This window comes from Molossus molossus, unplaced genomic scaffold, assembly GCF_014108415.1.
Source record: "Molossus molossus isolate mMolMol1 unplaced genomic scaffold, mMolMol1.p scaffold_m16_p_1, whole genome shotgun sequence".
Lineage (NCBI taxonomy): Eukaryota > Metazoa > Chordata > Mammalia > Chiroptera > Molossidae > Molossus > Molossus molossus.
In genome coordinates this window covers 190,433,751-190,455,461 of record NW_023425344.1, presented here as the reverse complement: position 1 = coordinate 190,455,461, position 21,711 = coordinate 190,433,751, and the positions used below count along the sequence as shown (strand labels likewise).

Sequence of the window (21,711 nt, the reverse complement as noted above, 5' to 3'; positions counted from 1 at the left end):
CTAACAAAATGAATACGCAAAATATACCAAACATGCATGACAGATGCTTATATCTTTTCTATGACAAAAGCTCTATCCAGCCCTGGCTGGTTTGGCTCAGCGGTCAGAGCATCGGCCCACAGACGGGAGAGACCCGGGTTCAGTTCCCGCTAAGGGCACGTATCTCGGTTGCAGTTTGTCCCTGACCCCGGTTGGGGATGTGTGTGTGGCTACCACTTGATGTGTCTCTCTCACATCGATGTTTCTCTCTCTTTCTTCCTCCCTCTCTCTTCCGCTCTGTCTGAATATAAATGCAAAAATGTTCTTGGGTGAGGATTAAAAAAAAAAAAGCTCTATCCCATTCTTTCATTAAACAAGTATTTTGAACACTATTATGTGTCAGATCTTTCATGATCTAAGCTTTGGGTATCTCTCTGGTTTCCTTTCATTTTTTGCTATTGTGATTCTAAACTGCTCCTTTTTCCTCACACATATTGCATTGTTTCACATCTTTATGCCTTTACTCACATTGTCTCTGTCTGGAACATGCTTCTCCCATTTGCATGGCTAACTCCTATTCATCCTTCTAACCCCTGTTCAGGTACTCTCTCCCTGAGGAAGCCACTGTGTGCTCCATTGCTTTGCCCAAGATGGGTGAAGTTTCCCTCTTCTTTCCTCTCATGGTACCTTGTGCATACCTCCATCACCACACTGACCACATCATAGTGACTATCTGCTTATGTCCATCTCATCAGCAGACCTAAGGGGAGGGATGACATCTTACTCATTTTTTTTCTGAAGTTATTAAAACTCTGCATGCAATAGAATATACTCTGTATCATAAACACTTATGGAACCAAACAGAATCAGTCATGGTATAATGTCAAATAGAAAATCTTGTATAATCTTTAGGCAATCCATGGTTGCACTGAACATTTTTTATTGCTGAAGACCATTTACCCAAATCTCCAGCAAGGGCATTTCTAGCATTTGCTGTAGCAAAATGTCAGTCATGAGTTACAGGCATACCACCTGGTTTTTAGTATATAATGGCTGACAAGGATTTTGGCAGTATGGATAACTGTGCTTGAATTAAGTGCTAGTCTTGACCTTTGAAGTTAGCCAGTGGACGTGATTATGAAGACTCTTAATGCAATGAGTATGTACAGTGTGATCCAGCACATGATCAAATGCCATGGCTCTCACAGACCCTCCAGTATCTACCTAAGTGAATGGGTATAAGGAAACCCAGGCATAAGCCCAGCTGCCAGTGAAGATGCTGTATCCCAGGACCTAAACCTAGTATAAAGTCAGCACTCTGTAAATATTGTTGAATGAATGATTACATTTGGATAAGTGAATTTAGTTATACGTGAAGGAAGCTATGATTTAGCATTAGGTAGCTCTGTAGATTTTTATTCTGCTGGAGTCACAGTTAAGAGTTGAAGCTGGGAGGAAAGGATGCTAAAGAAAAAGTTTCTCATGGGATTTCTTCTTACAGCACCATCTCCAGTGATAACTCTATTAGAAGAAGGGTTAAAAAAAAAAGAAAAGAAAAAGAGTATAGGAAACCAAATTGTGCAACAATGAAGTGGAATTTTAGTTGCTCCTGAATTTTTCTTTCCTCTTGCCATCTGTGCAGCTGTACAATTTCCTACAGATGTATTACAGGAACCAGAAAAAGCCTCAGGACTCTGGACTCAGCACATGCTTGATGTTTGTGTTTGATGCTGTGTCTGGTTTGAGCTAGCTGTATAGTCTAGATGTATTGTCCCTTGGATCTTCAGGTTTCCATATGAATGAAATGTTTGGACCAAATCATCTTTAAGCTCTCTTCTGGCTCTGAAATTTCACACTCTCAATGGTATATGAAATAGGGGTTTTCCTAAATCCTGCAGGTGTTTCCTGGGTGGGTTAAATGCTGAATATAAATACATCAAATTATAGATGATGTAGTTGAGGTAGGTTCTTTGAATTTTAGCCAAGGACTCTGCTTTTGTTTGGTAATCACATTTCCATGGTGATTAGTATTTATGTAGTTCTTATTTCTTCCTTCACAGATGAAAAATAAAAAAGACATGCTATAAAAATTAAAAGGACCAATTTTTCTGTCATAATCACTAGAACCAACACTGTAATTGTTATAAAAAGACAGGCCTCATTTATATAAAATCAGAAATTTGAACAAAGTAGATAATTTTTTAAGACTTTTTTTAGAGCAGTATAGGGTTCACAGCAAAATTGAGGGGGAGGTACAAAGATTTCTCTCTCTCTCTTTTTTTAATCCTCACCTGAGGATACTTTTCTGTTTATTTTCAGATAGAGTATGAGGGGGAGAGAAAGAGAGAGAGAGAAACTGATGTGAGACAGACACATCAATTAGTTGCCTCCTTGCATGACCCCGACCAGGGCTGGGGACCAACTGCAACCAAGGTACATGCCCTTGACAGGAATCGAACCCGCAACTCTTTGGTCCTCGGGCTGATGCTCTAACCGCTTAGCCAAACCTGTCAGGGCCAAAGATTTCTCATATACCTCCTGTCCTCACTAAGCACATCCTCCCTCATTATCAATATCCCCCAGGGTGGTATATTTGCTACAACTGAATACTTCATACTCAACTGAAGTCCACAGTTTACATTGAGGTTTATTCTTGGTGTGTATATTTTATGGGTTTGGACAAATGCATAGACATGTAGCCATCATTATAGTATCATACACAATTTTTTCACTGCCCTAAAAATCTCTGCTCTGCCTGTTTATCTCTCCCCCAACTTCACCCCTGGCAGCCACTGATCTTTTCACTGTCTCTATACTTTTGCCTTTTCCAGAATGTCATATTATTGGAATCATACAGCATGTGGTCTTTTCAGATTTCTACATGTTTTCTCCTGTCTTGATAGCTCATTTCTTTTTAGCATTGAATAATATTCTATTGTCTAGATGTACCACAGTTTATTTATCCATTCACTTTCTGAAGGACATATTGGTTGCTTACAGGTTTTGGCTATGATGAATAAAGCTGCTATAAACATCTATGTGCAGGTTTTTGTGTGGATATACAGTTTCAACTCCTTTGGTTGCTTGTAGCATGGAGTATGATTGTTGGATCATATGGTGAGAGTATGCTTAGTTTTGTAAAAAACCACCAGGCTGCCTTTCAAAGTGGCTGGACCATTTTACATTCCCACCAGCAATGAATGAGAGTTCCTGTTGCTCCACACTCTCACCAGTTTTGGTTTTGTTAGTGTTATAGATTTTGATCTTTTTAATAAGTGTGTAATAAATACTATTTTTTTGCTCCTTTAATTTGCATTTCCCTGATGACATATGTTGTGAAATGTATTTTCATGTTTGTTTTCCATCTATATATCTTATTTGGTGAGGTATCCATTAAGGTTTTTAGCACATTTAAAAACAATTGTTTTCATTGACTTTTTTTTTTAGAGAGAGGAAGGTAGAGAGAGAAAGAGACAAAAACATTGATGTGAGAGTGAAACATTGTTTGGCTGCCTTCTGTACACCCCGTACCCGGGATTGAGCCTGCAACCCTGGAATGTGCCTGAACCAGACCGAGAACTGAACCCTCAACTTTTCAGTGGATGGCTCGACACCCAACCAACTGATGGCTCGACACCCAACCAACTGAGCCACACCGGCCAGAGCATTTAGTACATTGTAAAATCAGGTTGTTTGTTTTCTTATTGTTGAGCTTTAAGAGTTCTTTATATTTCTTTGGATAGCAGCCTTTTATCAGATGTATCTTTTGCAAATATTTTCTCCCAGTCTATGTCTTATTTTCTCAGTCTATTGACATTGCCTTTTGCAGAGCAGAAGTTTTCAATTTCAGTGAAGTTCAGCTTATCAGTTATTTATTTCATGGATCATACCTTTGGTGTTTTACCTAAAAAGGCATCACTATACCCAAGGTCATCTAGCTCTTTTCCTCTATTACCTTCTAAGAGTTTATAGTTTTCATTTTACATTTTAGGCTTATGATCCATTTGAGTTAATTTTTGTGAAGGGTATAAAGTCTGTATCTGGATTCATTTTTCTTAATGCGATGTGCTCTTTTTCCAGTACCATTTATTGAAAAGACTGCCTTTGCTCCATTGTATTGTCTTTGCTTCTTTGTCAAAGATCAGTTGACTATATTGATGTGGGTTTATTTCTGGCCTCTCTGTTCGGTTCCATTGATTTATGTGTCTTTTCTTTCACCAATACCACATTGTCTTGATTACTGTAGATTTACAGTAGGTCTTGAAGTCAGATAGGGTCAGTCCTCCAACTTTGTACTTCAGTATTGTGTTGGCTATTCTGGGTCTTTTTGCCTCCCTCATTTAAGTTTTAGAATCAGTTTGTAGATATCCATAAAATAACTTGATGAGATTTTGATTGGGATCGCAATGAATCTGTAGATTAAGTAGGGAAGACTTGCATCTTGACAATACTGAGTCTTCCTAATCATGAACATAAAATATTTCTCTACTTATTAGTTCTTTGATTTTATTCATCAAAGTTTTGTAGTTTCCTTATATAACTCTTGCGTACATTTTGTTAGATTTATACCTAAGCATGGTGTTTTTAACTTCAAATTTCACTTATTTGTTGTTAGTGGTAATTTTTCATATAGTGTGTTCAGCAAGTTATCCATATTCATGCCTGTATATACACATACTGTTCATTCATATTCCAGGCACTGTTCTAGATGGTAGAGATGTACCATCTCAGATGTGCCAGTGAGCAAAAATAGGCAGGATGGAGCTTACTGGGAAGAAAGCGACAAATATCATGTCATAACTGTGCTAAGTACCCCGAGGGGGGATTCACAGTGCTGAGAGGGCACACAGAGCAGCAACAGCTGATTAGTTGTCGGTGCATGCTTCTCTGAAAGAGTAAAGGCCAACCTGAGGTTTGAAGGAAGCCTAGTTGTTAATGAGGCCAGTAGAATTTCAAGCAGAGGGCATGGATTATGAGAAGTCCCGTGGTGTGTAGTCAGTCACCTTTGAGGAACTGAAAAAGGCCAGTGGGGTTGAGGTGCAAAAAGCAAAGGGGGAGTATATAATGAGAGATAAAGCTGGAGAGGAGAGGAGGGACTAATGACTTTGTAGGCCAAGGGTAGGCTAGGATGTGGGGATTGGGGCAGAGGAGACAGTGTATGGTTAGAACAGTTGCTTTCAGAGACTTCTTTTTTTTCTTATCCTCACCAAAGGACATTTTTCCATTTTTTGTTCAGATAGAGTGGAAGGGAGAGAGAGAGAAAGATCGATGTGAAAGGGACACATCGAGTGGCTGCCACCTGCACGACCCAACCAGGACTGGGGACAGACTGCAATCAAGGTACGTGCCCTTAGTGGGAACCGAACCCGGGTCTCTATGGACCACAGGCGAATGCTCTAACCGCTGAGCCAAACTGGCCAGGGCACTTTCAGAGACTTCTTTACATAATTTTCACTTTTCATCATAAGTGCAAACAGGTAGCTTTCTTGCACTATTCTCTCCTACAAAGAAACATTGAAAAAAATCCTTTCAGGAGTATGCACACAGAATAATGGAGAAGAGCATAGCCAGGTTGAGATGGAGTCCAGGGTAGGGCCCATCCCACTGTGCAGCTTTGGTCTCCCTTTCTCTAGGAAGGTCTCACAGAGTGTCGCTCCTTTATGGCTGGGCAAAAGCATGAATGTTTAAATGCCATAGACTTTCGGTGTTCACAAAGAGTGGAAACTGTAAGTGAAAATTTGTACTCTCAAACCACTATATTATATGGATCTATCAATGTACATTGAACAAAAATAGAATCATGAAATGACGCTGTTTTGCAACTTGCCGTTTTCAACTAACAGTATCTTTGTGTGTCAGTACATATAGACCTTCTTTATTCTTTTTCAGTATTCGTTTGTTAGGTGTACCATAATCTGTTAACTAGATATTACTACAGTTATATTAATCTTTATATTAATATAAATATATATTAACCTTTGTGTCCTTTCTAAATTTTCACTTTTATTTTTTAAATTTTTATTATTTTATTTTTTATATAGAGAAAAATATCAGTGTCAGACAGACCTATTGATTGGTTGCCTCCCAAACAACCCTGACCGTGCCCTTGACTGGAATTGAACCTGAGACCCTTGGGTCTGCAGTCTGATGCTCTAACCACTGAGCAAAACCAGCCAGGGCTAAATTTTCACTTTTACAAACAATGCTGCAGAACATCTTTGGAAATACAGTTGACCTCTGTGCAGTTCAAACCCATGTTGTTCAAGGGTGAACTGTAATTATTTCTATTTTTGGTATTCATGGGGGGAAATTCCTAGATATAGACTTTTGGAGTCAAGGATATGCATATTTTAAAAACTTTTGGTTTTAGCCCTGGCCAGTTTGTTCAGCGGTTAGAGTGTCAGCCCGTGGACCGGAGAGTCCCGGGTTCGGTTCCCGTTAAGGGCATGTACTTCTGTTGCAGTTTGTCTCCGGCCCCGGTTGGGGTCATGTGGGTGGCAACCAGTCCATGTGTCTCTCTCACATTGATGTTCCTCTCTCTCTCTTCCTCCCTCATCCCTCTCACTCTATCTGAAAATAAATGCAAAAATGTCCTTGGATGAGGATAAAAAACAAAAAACAAACAAAAAAACCTTTTGTTTTTATTATAAAATAATACTTATCAAAAATGTGAAATATGAAATATAGGAATACATAAAGTGCAAAATCAAAAATCTGCCCTCCTCCCAGTTTGGTATGCATCCCTGAAATACACATTTTACATTGTAAAAGAAATGACCAAATTGCAGTCTAATAAGGTTGTGCCTGTTTATCTTATCACTAATATGTGAAAATGCCTGCTTTTCCCAACATGTTATTATCAACCCTTTAAGTCTTTTCAAATCCAATACACAAAATTTAAATTTGCATTTCTTTAATTATTAGTGAGATTAGACATCTTTTCTTATGTTTAATTTTTTTTTTTTTAGTGGTGCTTCTGCGAGTTCACTATTGTTTTCTCTAGCCTATTTTGTTACTGGGTTGTTTATCTTTTTCTTGTTAATTTGTGAGAGCTCTTTCCACATTAAGAGAATTTGATACAGTTTTATTTATTTATTTGTGAGTGTGTATGTGTTTTTGTGGCCAATATGTATTTTGATTTTGTTTATGATAAATTTTGCCACTCAGAAGTTTTTAATTTTTTTTAAACATCTTTTAAGTGAGCCTTCCTTCCAAATACAAGGTCTAGATAAACTTTCATAGCTGCTTTTCCCTGCTAAAAGGACACTTAAAGAAAGAGATAGTAGACAGGAAAGGAAGCAGCCTTCAGCCCAAGGGTAAATAAATGCTTTTATTCAGAAGTGACCAGCAAGGTTCTTTTCTTTCGGTGACAACCTGCCTGCAGGGTGTCTTCATTTGTTCTCTCACACCTAGCTTCTTACCCGGTCCCTTCTTTGCCTCCCCACCTTTATTTCCCCGGGCAACAATCTCCCCTCCAGCTCCCATCATTCATGCTGCAATATAATAGCAATATAAATTGCCCCTCCAGCCCCTCCCGTGCAAGCCTTATTTGCCTCATATGAATGACATTTTGGAAGCAACTATGTGCATATTAGATAAATCCTGTCTATAGACAAAATGTTATAGCAGTATACACATAAGTGGGGGAGAGAACAACTAATCACAAGCAGAAGCTGTACAAGATGTGAATTTGATTATGATTAACCTGTTAACCGAGCGGGACGTATAAATACGTCAAACGTTGCATACAGTAAAAAGGGAATTCCCCGGTTATTCCCCGGTTAACAGGTTAAAGAACAGCCAATTAGAACTAGGCCATTAGAAATATCTGGTCAGTCATTACCCTGCTGAAAAGCCTTTGATGAATCCCTATCTTCTGCAGTATAAAGGCCAAACTGCCTTACATGGTATGTGACATCTTTCACATCCTGGTCCTAACCTATTTTTAAAGCCAGGTAGACACTATGCTAAGCACTTTGATTCCACACACATTTATTGAGTACCTACTAGTTGCAAGCATTGTCTAGAATTAGTGGTGATCCCTGCTTTTACAGGGCTTTCAGGCTAGTTGGGAAGACAGATCATCCCAAGTAAGTAAAACAATTTATAGGGTGGCCAGGAAGGACTTTTCTGAAAAGGAGACATATAAACTGAGACCTGAAGAGTGAGAGGGAACCAGCTGTAAGAAGAGTTGAGGATGAGGGTAGGATGCTTTAGGCAGAGGGCAGAGTAACAGCCTTGAAGTTGGAAAGAGTTTGGGCTGTTCTAAGAGCAACAGAAGGCTGGCATAGCCAGAGCTCAGAGGAATGAGAATATCCCAGTGATATTTAACCCAACGTCAGGGGCCAGATTGCACACTTCATTGTTGAATATAGTAAAGGAATTCAGATTAAGCACAATGAGGTGGTTGGGGTGGGTGGCAGTGATGACAATATAATGTAATGGTCTTTAAACTTTATCTCATTTATCTGTATAACAACTCTCTGACATAGGTATTATTAATAACCAGTTTTATGGATGAGGACCCTGAGGAAGGAAGTTGGGTAATTTGCTCAAGGTCCTACAGTTGGCAAGTATTGGAGCCACTGGATCTGTCTGACTTGAAAGTCCATGCTTTTAACCTTGACTCTGGATTCTATACTGTGTAATTGCTTTATTCTGTAAGTGAGAACATTCAAATTTAGAGACATTAAAAATAAGTTAGTTTGACCGGTGTTGCTCAGTGGTTGAGTGTCGACCCATGCACCAAGAGGTCGCCGGTTCGATTCCCAGTCAGGATACATGCCCAGATTGTGGGCCTGATCCCCAGTGGGGGCATGTAGGAGGTGGCCAATCGATGTTCTCTCTCATCCATGTTTCTATGTCTCTGTTCCTCTCACTTCCTCTCTCTGTAAAATCAATAAAGGGAAAAAAAAGTTAGAATGGCCCTGGCTGGTGTAGCTCAGTTGGTTAGAGCATTGTCTCATGCATCAAAAAGTTGCTGGTTCGATTTCTGATTAGGGCACATACCTGGGTTTCGGGTTCAATCCCCAGTGGGGGCACATATGAGAAGCAACTGATAGATGTTTTTCTCTCACATCAATGTTTCTCTTTCTCTCCCCCCAGTCCCTCCGTTTCCCTCCCTCCCTTTTCCCTTCTCTCTAAAATCAATAAAAACATATTGTTGGGTGAAGAGTTTTTTTTAAAAAAAAGCTGGAATGAGTAAGAGGATATGAGGCACTGTTAAAAAAATGGACCTTTCAATTTGGAAGGATAAAGAATGAATTATTCATCTGGTAGAAGCTCAGAAAGCTATGAAGCACATGAAGTGGGCAACATGGACTTATTCACTATATAAATAAGAACTCAGGAGCATCTCTTGAAGCTTCAAAGAACTAATTACAGGTCAAATAAAAGGAAGTACTTTTTACACAGTAGGTAGTAAATAGAAGAAGCTGATTATCCCACATACAGATTGGAAATAAAATAAATTTAGAGTAGCTTTTATGAAGAGTGTGCTAGCAAAACAATCTCTTGTATGAAGCACACTAAAATACCAGTGGAATTGTCTGTAATAGAAGCTTAAATAACTACCTAAGAAAATTTGAAAAAAATAAGTTAATTAAGGGTAAACTAACTCTAAGTATATTAGCAAAAATGAAAGCAATTTTAAATGTGATAATTTTAAAATGTTTTACGTATTTTTATGTATTAACAAGAAATACAGCTCTGGCTGGTCTGGCTCAGTGGTTAAAGCGTCGGTCCGTAGACCAGAGAGTCCCAGGTTTGGTCCTCGCTAAGGACACGTACCTCAGTTGCAGTTTGTCCCTGGCCCTGGCGGGGTTGTGTGGGTGGTGACCACTCGATGTGTCTCTCTCACATCGATGTTTCTCTCTCTCTCTCCCCCTCCCACTCTATCTGAAGATAAATGCAAAAATGTCCTCGGATGAGAATTTAAAAAAGAAAAGAAATATATAGCTCATGGACTTTTTTCTAAGTGAGAAGCCACAATAGAGGGGTAGAAGGAAATAATATTCTTCTTTTGGCATCACAGACGGAATAAAATTCTAATTTCCCGGGAAACCCATTTTGATCTCCTAGTATTGTGAAGTCAGTGTCAGGACACCAGCTTGGCGTCTGAGGAAAAGGCTGAGATACAAGTTCTTTCAGAAGCTCTACTTGCTTGTGCAGCATTTGTCTTTAAAAATATTCTTTCAGCATATACAGTTGGAGTAACTCTTGCTCAAGAACAAATTTCCTTTATTTCATGAACTATGAGATTTTTACAACCTAAGATAGAGTGACAGTTGATTTAATCTTTCTTTTATCCCCAATGTCCTGTCAATTCCTCTCATTCTTATTGAGAACCCCCAACCACTCAATTCTGATGATCTTCTTTATCAGTTCAGTAATACCACTAGGGCTATCACAATTTAGAAAAGAAGAGTGTACTCTTTTTCTAGAAGTTTAGGAATTGTTGAGTTATAGTTTTATAACCTCAATATCTAATTATTTCTGCTTCTTGATTCTCTAATAATAGTCTCACCGTGATAAAGGTGCAAGCATGGCCAATAGCTGGCGTTGGTTCTACTACTTCTGTGGTTCTCTTCTTTAGGGTAACTCTGAGGGCACCCCTCTCTTTGGTACTCAGCATGCATCTAGTAATGCCTTTAGTATATAAAATGAACATGATAGCCTATGTTATTAGCCTAATCTGTTGTATATGTACTTAAAAATGCTACAAAGTAGAAATTGCGGGCTTTGTTCAGACAGTTTTTACAAGGATTTTGTTGACTAAAAGTCTACCCATGCTGTAGGTAGTGAAATAGGTAGCATATAAGATATAAGTATGAATAAGTTTTACTAACCTAGAGGCTCTTTATGTTTATGCATGTTCTATCATCACCTTTAAAGAAACCTCCTGTTGACAAATTCTGTTTCATTTGGCTAAGCCAGCCTTGTGTTGTTGTTTTTTATTAATCCTCACCCGAGGACATTTTTGCATGCTTCAGATAGAGCGGGAGGGAGAGAGGAGGGAAGAGAGAGAGAGAAACATCAATGTGAGAGAGACATATCAAGTGGTTGCCACCCACACGACCCCAATCGGGGTCAGGGACAAACTGCAACCGAGGTGCGTGCCCTTAGCGGGAACTGAACCCGTACTCTCCGGTCTGCAGGCTAACTCTAACCACTGAGCCAAACTGGCCAGGGCCAGCCTTGTATTTTTAAGCATGGGTGACTGGATTACTGCTTTTCACCCATGCTAGTAGTTGGTAGCTAACTAAATTATTTTTAATTCTTTATTATGGCTTATGCCATGACTGGCTTTCTGTTTTAGCATAGCATTTCTTCACATATCAAATCCATGGAAGTTCTGTAGCTCCTAAAGACTTATCCATTTAGTTGTTCACTCAACACACATCTTTGAGCATTTACTCTGCTAAGCACTGGGCCAGTATGGTTGTGATGCCAGTGGATAAATCATAGGTCTTGTCTTCAAGGAGGTCACAATCTTGTTAAAGAGATAGGCCTGTGAGAAGATAATAAAATGGAATGAAGCAAGTGAATAGAGAGAAAAACAAGATATTATGGATGGACCAAACAGGAGCCCTATCTTATCTTGGAGGTTAAAGGTTTTCTGGAGGTCATAACAGTGAAACTGAGTTTTTAAAATGGTTTGTTTTATTTTTAAAATACTGCCCTGGCCTGCTTGGCTGAGTGGTTAGAGTGTTAGCCTGCGGACCAGAGAGTCCCGGGTTTGGTTTCCGCTAAGGGCACTTACCTTGGCTGCAGTTTGTCCTCACCTTGGTTGGGGTTGTGTGGGTGGTGGCCAGTCTATGTGTCTCTCTCACATTGATGTTTCTCTCTCTCTCTTCTTCCCTTTCTCCCTCCAGCTCTATCTGAAGATAAATGTAAAAAAAAGTCCTTGGATGAGGATAAAATAAATAAATAAAATACTGCTTTACTCAAGAAAGGATATACATTTAGACAAAAGTTTAAAAAGTAGAAGAAAAGAGAAGGGAAAAATACAGACATAAAATGGAGTCAGTGACGTGGATAAGAACAATGTGTATGATGATCTGCTGTTTCTACTCAGTTCTGACATACACATTGTTTTTTCACTTTCACAATGCATCTTATCATTGATAGTATCTTAGATTTGATAAAATAGGACATTCATTTTATTCAATAGGTAGTTATTGGGCACCTATTATAGATCATACACTATATTTAGCCCTGGGCATCAATTTTGAGCAAAATAGACATCGTTCCTGTCCTCATGATTGCTATAGTGAAGAAAAGTACAGGATTATGTGAGAAAATATAACAGATGGGCTTTATTTGGATGGAGAAGTCAGGGAGAATCTTTCTAAATAGTAGACATTTAAGCTGAGATGTGAAAGGTAAGTAGGAATCAGTAATACAACAGTGAGGCTAAGGGTTCTAGGCCAAGAGAAAGCATGAGAGCCCTAGCCGGTTTGGCTCAGTGGTTAGAGTGTTGGCCTGTGGTCCAGAGAGTCCCGGGTTTGGTTCCCACTAAGGGCATGTACCTCGGTTGCAGTTTGTCCCCGGCCTTGGTTGGGTCGTGCAGGTGGCAGCCACTTGATGTGTCCCTTTCACATCGATGTTTCTCTCTCTCTCTCTTCCTCTTTCTCCCCTTCCCACTCTATCTGAACAAAAAATGGAAAAATGTCTTCGGGTGAAGATAAAAAAAAAAAAGAGAGAGAAAGCATGAGAGGTCTTGAGGCTTGAGGTAGCATGGATTGTTTAAGTTGTTGAAGGAAAAAGTGCAGATGGCCCTTGGTGGGGTGGAGAGAGGGGCTAAGCAGTGGGAGTAATGGGGAATTTCATGAGATGAGACTGGCTCTCCAAGACCTTCTGAAGGCAGATGCCAAGTAATGCAAGGCCCTAGAGGGGTATGTGAATGTTTTTTTCCAAGTTACTAAAGGTTTTAAGTAAAGTTAAGATATCAGATCTTTCCATTTCAAAAAGAACACTCTGGCTGCTTAATACAGAATGGGCTAGGGAAAGCTTGATAGCTACTTCTAGCATCAGGGTGAGAGATAATGGTGCTAGGATTTGGGAGGTGGCCATGGAGGTGGAGAGAGGTGGTCCAAAGTTACTGTATATTGGAGGTAGGACTTAGTGATTGAGTTGATGTAGGGATCCAGGAGAAGAAGGTGGTGCTAACGATCAGTTTTCTCCCAAGAGCTGGGTAGAGATACTTGTTACTGACATGGGGTACTGCAGGAAGGACAGATTTAAAAAGCAGTGGAAGTAGAGTTCTGTTTTAGACTTAAATTTAAGATGTGTTTGAGAAACCTAAGTAGAGATCTTAGTTATATGAGACTGTGGGTCTATGGGTCGGAGTTCGATAGAAAGGTCTGGGCTAGAGATAGAAATTTTGGGGAAAATGGTATTTGAACTCAAGAGGATGGGTGGGATACAATGTAGATATAAAAACTAATGATCTCTAGTCATAATTATAACATTAATATTTATGAGGATAGCTAATATTATTGACTGCCTTCTATGTGCTAAGCACTGTTTTGAGTACTTTACATATATTAACTTATTTAATCTTCATGATAACTCAATGTTGTAGGCATTATTATTACTCTTATTGCGGATAGGCACAGAAAAACCATAGATCTAGTATACAGTAAAACTCATATAGTTTGCTCCTAAAGCCTGAACTTTAAAAAAAATTTTTTTTTCTTTACTGATTTTTAGAGAGAGAGGAGGGGAGAGGGAGAGAGATAGAAACATCGATGAGAGCCCTGACCAGTTTTGCTCAGTGGTTAGAGCGTTGGCCTGCGGACTAGAGAGTCTTGGGTTTGGTTTCTGCTAAGGGCATGTACCTTGGTTGCAGTGTCCCTTGCCATGGTTCAGGTCGTGTGGGTAGCAACCACTCGATGTATCTCTCTCACATCGATGCCCCCCCCCCCATCTGAAGATAAATGCAAAAATGTCCTCGGATGAGGATAAAAATAAAAATGAAAAGAAAAGAAACATCAATGAAAGAGAATATTGATTGGCTGCCTCCTGCATGCCCCCTATTGGGGATTGAGCCCACAACCCAGGTATGTGCCCTGACTGGAAATCGAACCAGGACCTGAATCCATGGGACAACACTCAGTCCATTGAGCCACACTGGCTGGGCTGAAAAGGAGCCATTTGAAAGGTAGGAAACCCTGGGAATGGGGTGTCTCAGAAGGCAGGCAGAGTGTTCCAGGTTGGTTGGTAAGGTCAGTGATCAAATGCTGCTCTTAAAGGACACATAGGCATTAAATGGGTGATGAGGATGGGGAAAGGATTGGCCAGGCTTGGGAATAATGTGAGTAAAAGAGATAGCTATGAAGGAACCAGATGCTGTTTGCAGTTGTTATAGGGTCAAGTGCAAGCCAGGAATTGTGAGAGACGTGACTGGAGAAGTAGGCAGGGGCCAGATCATGAAAGACCTGTGGTGTGCCCCATGATCTCAGCCAGAACTGTCTGTCCCCAAAGCTGGGGCCAAAACAGAGGGAGCCAGCCACTTGTTATAAATGGAGGGAACTACATATTGGTGTCTCTTTATCTATGTTGTCTCATATAATGTATATATTGTCTGATTTCTTCAAAATTTACCATGTTGAGACATTTTATTTAAGAATTAAATAATCCGTGGCTTTCTTTATCACCAAATCATTTGTCAGAGTACTAGATATTCTGCATAAGAGGAAGATATCTATAGCAGAGGTCTGTATATACTTAATATGGCCCTTTTTAAAAAATACTTTTCTCTACATTGGGAGCAAGTATTGAAAATGGTAGGAAAGTGTGAGTTGTTTTGCTTACTTGGGCAGCTTTGGTCATAATCAGGAGAAACTGATTCACTGGGATTTTTTTTTTTTTTTATTCTTTCTTATACTGTACATCCTAATCATTTTGAAGTCAGAAATCATCCTGGGTTTTAATCCTGCCTCTGTCATGTATTAGCTGGGTGACTTTGGGGCTCGTTATTTACCTCTCTCAGACTGTTGAAATGAGGGGTTTCTTTAGTAATAACAATTATAAAGTCTATTGCAAGAATTAAGTAAAGGAGAGGAAATTTAGGAGTGTTATTCATCCTAATCAAACAAATAGCCTTGTGATGAAGATGATTAACATGAATCCTTTCTTTGTTGGTCATTCCATTTTACTTTTAATTATTTTTTTATTTAGAATTTTGTAATTTATCCTCAAATACCACTAGCTAACTGCGGATGGAAATAGTAATTTTTCTTGATGTGCATATTAAGACTAAGCTTATAAAGTGAGACCTAGTTCCTAAAATAATTTTTATTACAGAATTGCCATCTCACATAAAATTCTAGAGAAATAGAGTCAATTAATTTTTGCTACTGGATGGTGCCAAAACATAAACATGTGCAAAGTTTTTGTTTCCTTCATGAATTTAAAATAATCTCAATGTTTTCTAGAAGAATACTTGAACTTAATTCACTTTTAAACCATTCACATTTTACTGTGTGTGCAGGGTAACTTCAAGGGTCACAAAGATATTAGAGATCTTAAATCAGCCCTGTCATTTTTTTTTTAATCCTCACCCGAGGATATTTTTACATTTATCTTTAGACAGAGTGGGAGGGAGAGAGAGGGGGAGAGAAATATCGATGTGAGAGAGGCACATCGATTGGTTGCCACCTGCACAACTCCAACTGGGGCCTGGAATGAACTGCAATGAGTTATGTGCCATTGGTTGGAATTGAACGGGAGACTCTTTGGCCCACAGGCCTGACTCTCTAACTGCTGAACCAAACTGGCCAGGGTTGTCTTTTTTTTTTTTTTTTTTTTTATAGAAGCAAATGAACCTAAAATTATTTATTTATTAAAACTGTAGTTCTTGGCATCTCAGATTATTTTTTTTATTATTATTCCCTAAACTCATTTTTGGCAGAGCCCCATTCTATAGTCAGAGCCAACTGGATGGATTCCAGGCTGATTACTGTGGTTTTGATACATTGTCCTAGATGAGTTTCTTAAGTCTCACCTGATGACATGGACCAGTTTAATAGCTGTTTCCATTTTGATACCAAGAGGAACATTTTTGGAGTGAGGGCAGTTTTTTCTTCATGAAATCTGTTTTATTAAGGGGAGGTGTGGCAGAGTGGAAAGACTATTTGGCTTTTAGAGTAGACATAGATTTGAACCCCAGCTGTACGACTTTTAAGGTCTAAGCCTCCATAACTGTTAAAATGGGTTAGTAATAGCCTGGCCGGTGTGGCTTACTGGTTGAACATCGACTCATGCACCAAGAGTTCGCCAGTTTGATTCCTGGTCAGGGTACATGCCCAGGTTGTAGGCCAAATCCCCAGTGTGGGGCATGCAGGAGGAAGCCAGTTGATGTTCTCTCTCATTGATGTTTCTATCTCTCTCTCCCTCTTTCTTCCTCTCTCTCTAAAATCAATAAAGAAAAACAAATGGGTTAGTAATAGGGTCATGATGGTGATTGAATGAAATTATCTATGTAAAATAACTAGGTCTTATTGACACAGGGAATGTGCTCAATAGATGTTAGCTTTCATTCCTCACAGCCTGTGTCAAGTTCCTGACATGGGTTGGTGTTTGTCATTTTGCTCAGCAGCAGCATGCAGTGCTATAAAGCTATAGCAGGACCACAGGACATTGCCACTTTTCACTTCCAGCCTTACCCAGAATGCACCCCAACCCTTCTTTTCTCTTTCCTCCTGTTTTAGTGTGACCCTTTACCCTCTAAGAGGAAAGACTAAAAAAGAGAGAGAGAGAGAGAGAGAGAGAGAGAGTGTGTGTGTGTGTGTGAAAATTCTGGAAAGCCCATTGTGTACTTTAGGGTAGTAGTTTCTGAATTTTATATGAAAAATACGGCATAAGGGTTATATGAATTGCTTAGTAACCATATGGAATATCAATATATATGTCATGTATATGTATGTGTATATCAATGTACATGTATATGTACGTGTGTGTATAAAAATTCTGGAAAGCCCATTATGTGCTTTAGGATAAGAGTTTCTGAATTTTTACATCAAACACATGCCGTAAGTGTTACATGAATTACTTAGTAGCCATGTGGAGCATCAGTGTTAATGTCAGGGTTCAGAGACATGGGTGCTGATGATTCAGGATTTCTCTCCTTCAGTTCATAGCCTCAAGGATACTTAGTTTTTATCATAGGCTTTTGTGAATTGTCACATAGGGTGTTAGTTTTTGCAAACATTTACAATGGGGCATCAAGAATGAATCAAGGCAGATTCCATATTATCAAGCTGTGTATGATTTTAAAAGGGAGCTAGGAAAGATGCATGTGTGTGCTGTATGAAAAGTAAAAAATGTATGTGGGAGTTTGGGGAAGGAGAGAGAATCATGTGTGTCAGATTTTCTGCTCATTTACTTTGTTAGTGCTGTCTTGTTCTCAAATTGTCTCAGGCATGGGAAACAACTGCTTTTGGTGCCCACATCTCAGGATTCTTTGACTGACAAAATGCAAATTGGCAAAATGTCCAGTGAGTCATCAGCACTAATCAAGGAGCTCTCGAATGTTGTTATTGTGGTAGGATACAAAAAGAAAGATGACTGGTACCTCCTTAAGGATGCAGGGGTGGTGTAACCCCTGAGAAGGTATGAGGGCCATGCTAGGCTGAGCCAACACTGTTTAGTGCCCCTTTCTGCCAAGTACTAGTGCAAGCATAACCCCTAAACCTGCCTTTCCAGTGCTCTTCCATTAGGCTCTGTCAGAATTGCCTCATCACTGCCAAGCAGGCCTCATTAAATTGTATTCTAGAACAGTAGGTGGTTTTTATTTTTCTCACAAGCTATTATGCAACTTAAACCTGTGGTAGCATTATTTTCTCAGATTTTGACTGTTATAAAATTAAGCCCATCTACATTTTGTCCTTACTGTCTTTCTAATCAGGTGCTCTTTGGAATTATTTAAATCTTATTTGGTATGTGTTTATATTTTCATATTATCTGCTTGCCGTCTTTTTCTTCTTTTCTTCATCTCCCACAGTTTTTTTTTTTTTGGCTTTAGTGCTCAGATCCCAAATCCTTGTTTTTCCTTCTTCTACTGGTTCCTATATCAGATGCTTATTCTTTCTTTGCCTACTACTTCAGGGATTTCTCTTCTCTAAGTCTCTGACTCCTCCACCATCTCAATTGTGCTTTGTGGCTTCATGAAAAACCCTGAGGTAGGCCTGTGAAGTTTGTTTTTGCTACTTTTCATCTCAGTTCTCCCATTTTTTATTTTTTTAATCCTCACCTGAGGACATGTTTTTATTGATTTTAGAGAGAGAGGAAGAGAGAGGGAGAGGGAGAACGGAGGGGGAGAGAGAGAGAGAAGAGAGCAACATCATAATGTGAGAGAAATGGTTAATCAATTGCTTTCTGTGCACACCCTAACCAGGGATCAAATCCTCAACCTGGGTATGTGCCCTGACCAGGAATCGAACATGCAACCTTTTGGTGTACTGGACTCCAACTGAGCCACACTGGCCAGAGCAAGTTCACCCATCTTTTTTCCTTCCCTTGCCCTACCTATGTCGTAAATAAAATCTACACAAATGTACTGCCCACCAACTGTGGGCAAGGAACTTGGCCAACCTTAGAGGTTCAAATTTGGCTTAAGGATATATAGTTCAATGTGAGAGGCAGAGAGATCCATAAATAACCAAAATAAAGTCTGAGGTATCATGAGTGAGGTATTTGAGGGTCTTACAAGATAATGAGGGACAAAACTAGAGTAGTGTGAATGGAAACGGGAATGAGGAGTATTGCAGGAAAGCCCCCCCCTCTAATCATGACAGAATGAGTTAACATGACATTGGACCCTCCCTTGTCTTGCTGGGAGCTATGTCCAGTCTGGGGTTATCTTGTGCTAACTGCTTGTTTCACCAGGAGGCTCCTGAGCAGACTTTTGGATATGTGTGTCCACGCATTTCTGATTCCCACCTGACTCATGCTGCTGTGTCCCATTTCTAGATTTCTCATGTCATCTTGAGGCCTAGTCTCCTTGCCTTTCTTCCTGTAGTCTTAGCACTGGATGTGGCTGGACAAGTTTAGTCCTGTTCCTCAGGGTTGCCATGTGTATTTTCTTAGAGGGTCTGGGGGAAAAATGGAAAGTAGGGTTGGTTGTGACAGAGGTGACAGGAAGGGGCATTGTCAGGTTGAGATTCCCCTGGGTTTCAGCAACTACAGTATTTATACCTCCCAAATTGACCCAGTTCTGGTGTAGTTTTTTCTGCGGTCACCATTAGAGGTGGAAAAGAACCATAAAAAGACAGTGGTAATAATAGACTGATTTCTGACCTATTTCTCCTTGGATACTTTTCCAACAGATAGAGTTAAGCTAAAGGGGAAGTTGGTTATTTATTAGGTTGCTGTTTGGTGTTCAGATATCTTGCCTCTGGAGAGTGCAAGGGCTTTAGCTGCTCCCTGCTGTCTGTTGTTAACACCTAGCTTTTGGAAATCTAGCCTTTGGAAAAGTACCTACTCATTACTGTGTCCAAAGTACTTGTAGAAATCTGAGCTGCATCTTGCCATTAACAAAGAACACAAAGACTTTTCTTTCTAGATTTAGTTGAAAATTTCATGTTTAGAGCTGGTCAGACAGCCTTCTACAGACTCACTTGGACTCATTTTTCTTTTTTCATGTTTTCATCAGTCAGGGTAGAGGATAACTTTATGACTCTGTATCTCATATATTACATATCTTTCCTAGAACCAGTAAATGCTTCCAGAGTAAGTTATGGAAATACTAGCTTTCTAAAGTGAACTTCAGAGTGGGAGCAGTTGGTTCACAGAAATGTTTATTAAATGAGTAAGATTTAGTAGTGTAGACATTTGTTACTCAGTTTATGGGCTATGTAGCTGGGGGAAAAGTTATAAAACTAATTTTAGTATATATTTAACAGAATATTAGCAATCACTTCTTATGGAAAAAACAGTAATTGTACTTATATATTGGTTTATGTTTTTAATAAGATTTCTATGTGTGTAACCCTTGAGATAAATTAGATGAATACTGCTGTCATCCCCATTTTATAAATGCCTTAAATAAAGGCCAAAAGGCCAATGTGATAGTTCTGGAACTAAAACCCATAACCTAGTTCAGTATTCCTTTCTCTGCAAAATGTTCAGACAAAAAGTTTGCATGAGTTTGTGGTAATAAGAGAACCATGAAGCAGTGGGTGAGTTTATTTTACCATACTGTTTTATCCAGTTTAAGGGGATACCTTTTATTCTGAGATTCTTTCAACAAATATTAAGTGCCCAGCCTTTTACCAGGTGCACAGGTACTCTGTATTATGTTGAGCAATACAGACACGGAGTTTATGTTCTAATGAAAGAAGAGGAATAACAAGTAAGTAAGCAAGCAGTAAAAAAAAGTTCAGGTAGTAATGAGAGCTCTGAAGAAAATAAAATAGAGAAAGGCTGATGATGTTATTTTCATATATTCCTGAAAATGGGCATCAGGGTGTAGAGTACATATGTTTTAAAGGGAGACTCATTCCTGAGGAATCTAAGAAATCATAAAACATCTCTTCAATATGGTGTTTGGAGGATTCTTTCATGTTAATATATTTTTCTTTTTCTTCAACATTAACTTAATTTCCGAAATTGGCTTAAGTCCAATATATCTAGGTGAGGCTAAATATCTGCTGCTTCAGTGACCCCTGACCATACTTCTTTCATGATATTGAGGCTAGGAGAGCCAAACTTATTGCTGTCCTAAATATACATTTTACCATTTTCACTCATCTTTATAAAATAATGAAGGTGCCCTGGCTGGTTAGGCTCATCAGTTAGAGCATCGGCCTGTAGACAGAAGGGTCTCAGGTTTGATTCTGGTCAAGGGCATGTACCTGGGTTGCAGGTTCGATCCCTGGCCCTGGTTGGGGGTATTCGGGAGGCAACCAGTCAATGTGTCTCTCTCACAGTGATGTTTCTCTCTCTCTGTCTCTCCTTCCCTTCCTCTCTCCCTTCCAATCTATCTAAAAATCAATGGAAAAATATCCTCAGGCGAGGATTTAAAAAAAAAGAATAAAATAATGAAGGTAAAACATTAGACAACAATGCTTTCTCATTTCTTTTTTTATTAGCAATAGAACTTTCTTCATGAAAATCCCAGATACTCAGTATGTAAAACAGCTGTGGCCCCCAGTTACATGCTTACTCTCCTCTCCACACTCTTAATGGCCTGGAGGAGTACCTGAGAAGTCACTAGGACTTTGCAGAGCACAGGATGAAAACCACAATAAAAAATTCAAATTGTAAATCCTGCTGTAGAAAGATAGCTGTGTTGCTGAAACTGGCAGAGCCACTATATCAGTGATTCAAAATCATGTTTTGAAAGTCCACATTTATTTAAAAAATAGATTTTTATGTACATTTGAACCTAAAATTGTATTTTCAGGTAGCATTACTATATAAAGCAAAGTCATACTGTCATTGTAGCTGTTTCTTCAGAGCATAGCTTTCTTTAAGTTTTAGTGAGATATAGTCAACATACAACCCTGTATAAGTTTAAGGTATGTAGCATAGTGATTTGACTTACATATATTATGAAATTATTACAATGATACAGAGCATACTTTTTATATTATGTGGGTATCATGGGCTAAAATACTTCTTGTCTACTAATTTAAAAATTAAATTTCATATTGGCCAAGAGTTATTTTTCATAAATTATATAATTATAAATAAATTCATGATATATTTTATTTTATGTATTCTTTT

General features: G+C 39.0%; 1 protein-coding gene across 7 annotated transcripts in view; it reads left to right on the top strand.

The window, feature by feature from the left end:
• The window catches only part of MYO5A (myosin VA), a 201,050-nt gene that overhangs the window by 48,674 nt on the left and 130,665 nt on the right, over positions 1–21,711 (top strand). The window lies entirely within an intron of this gene.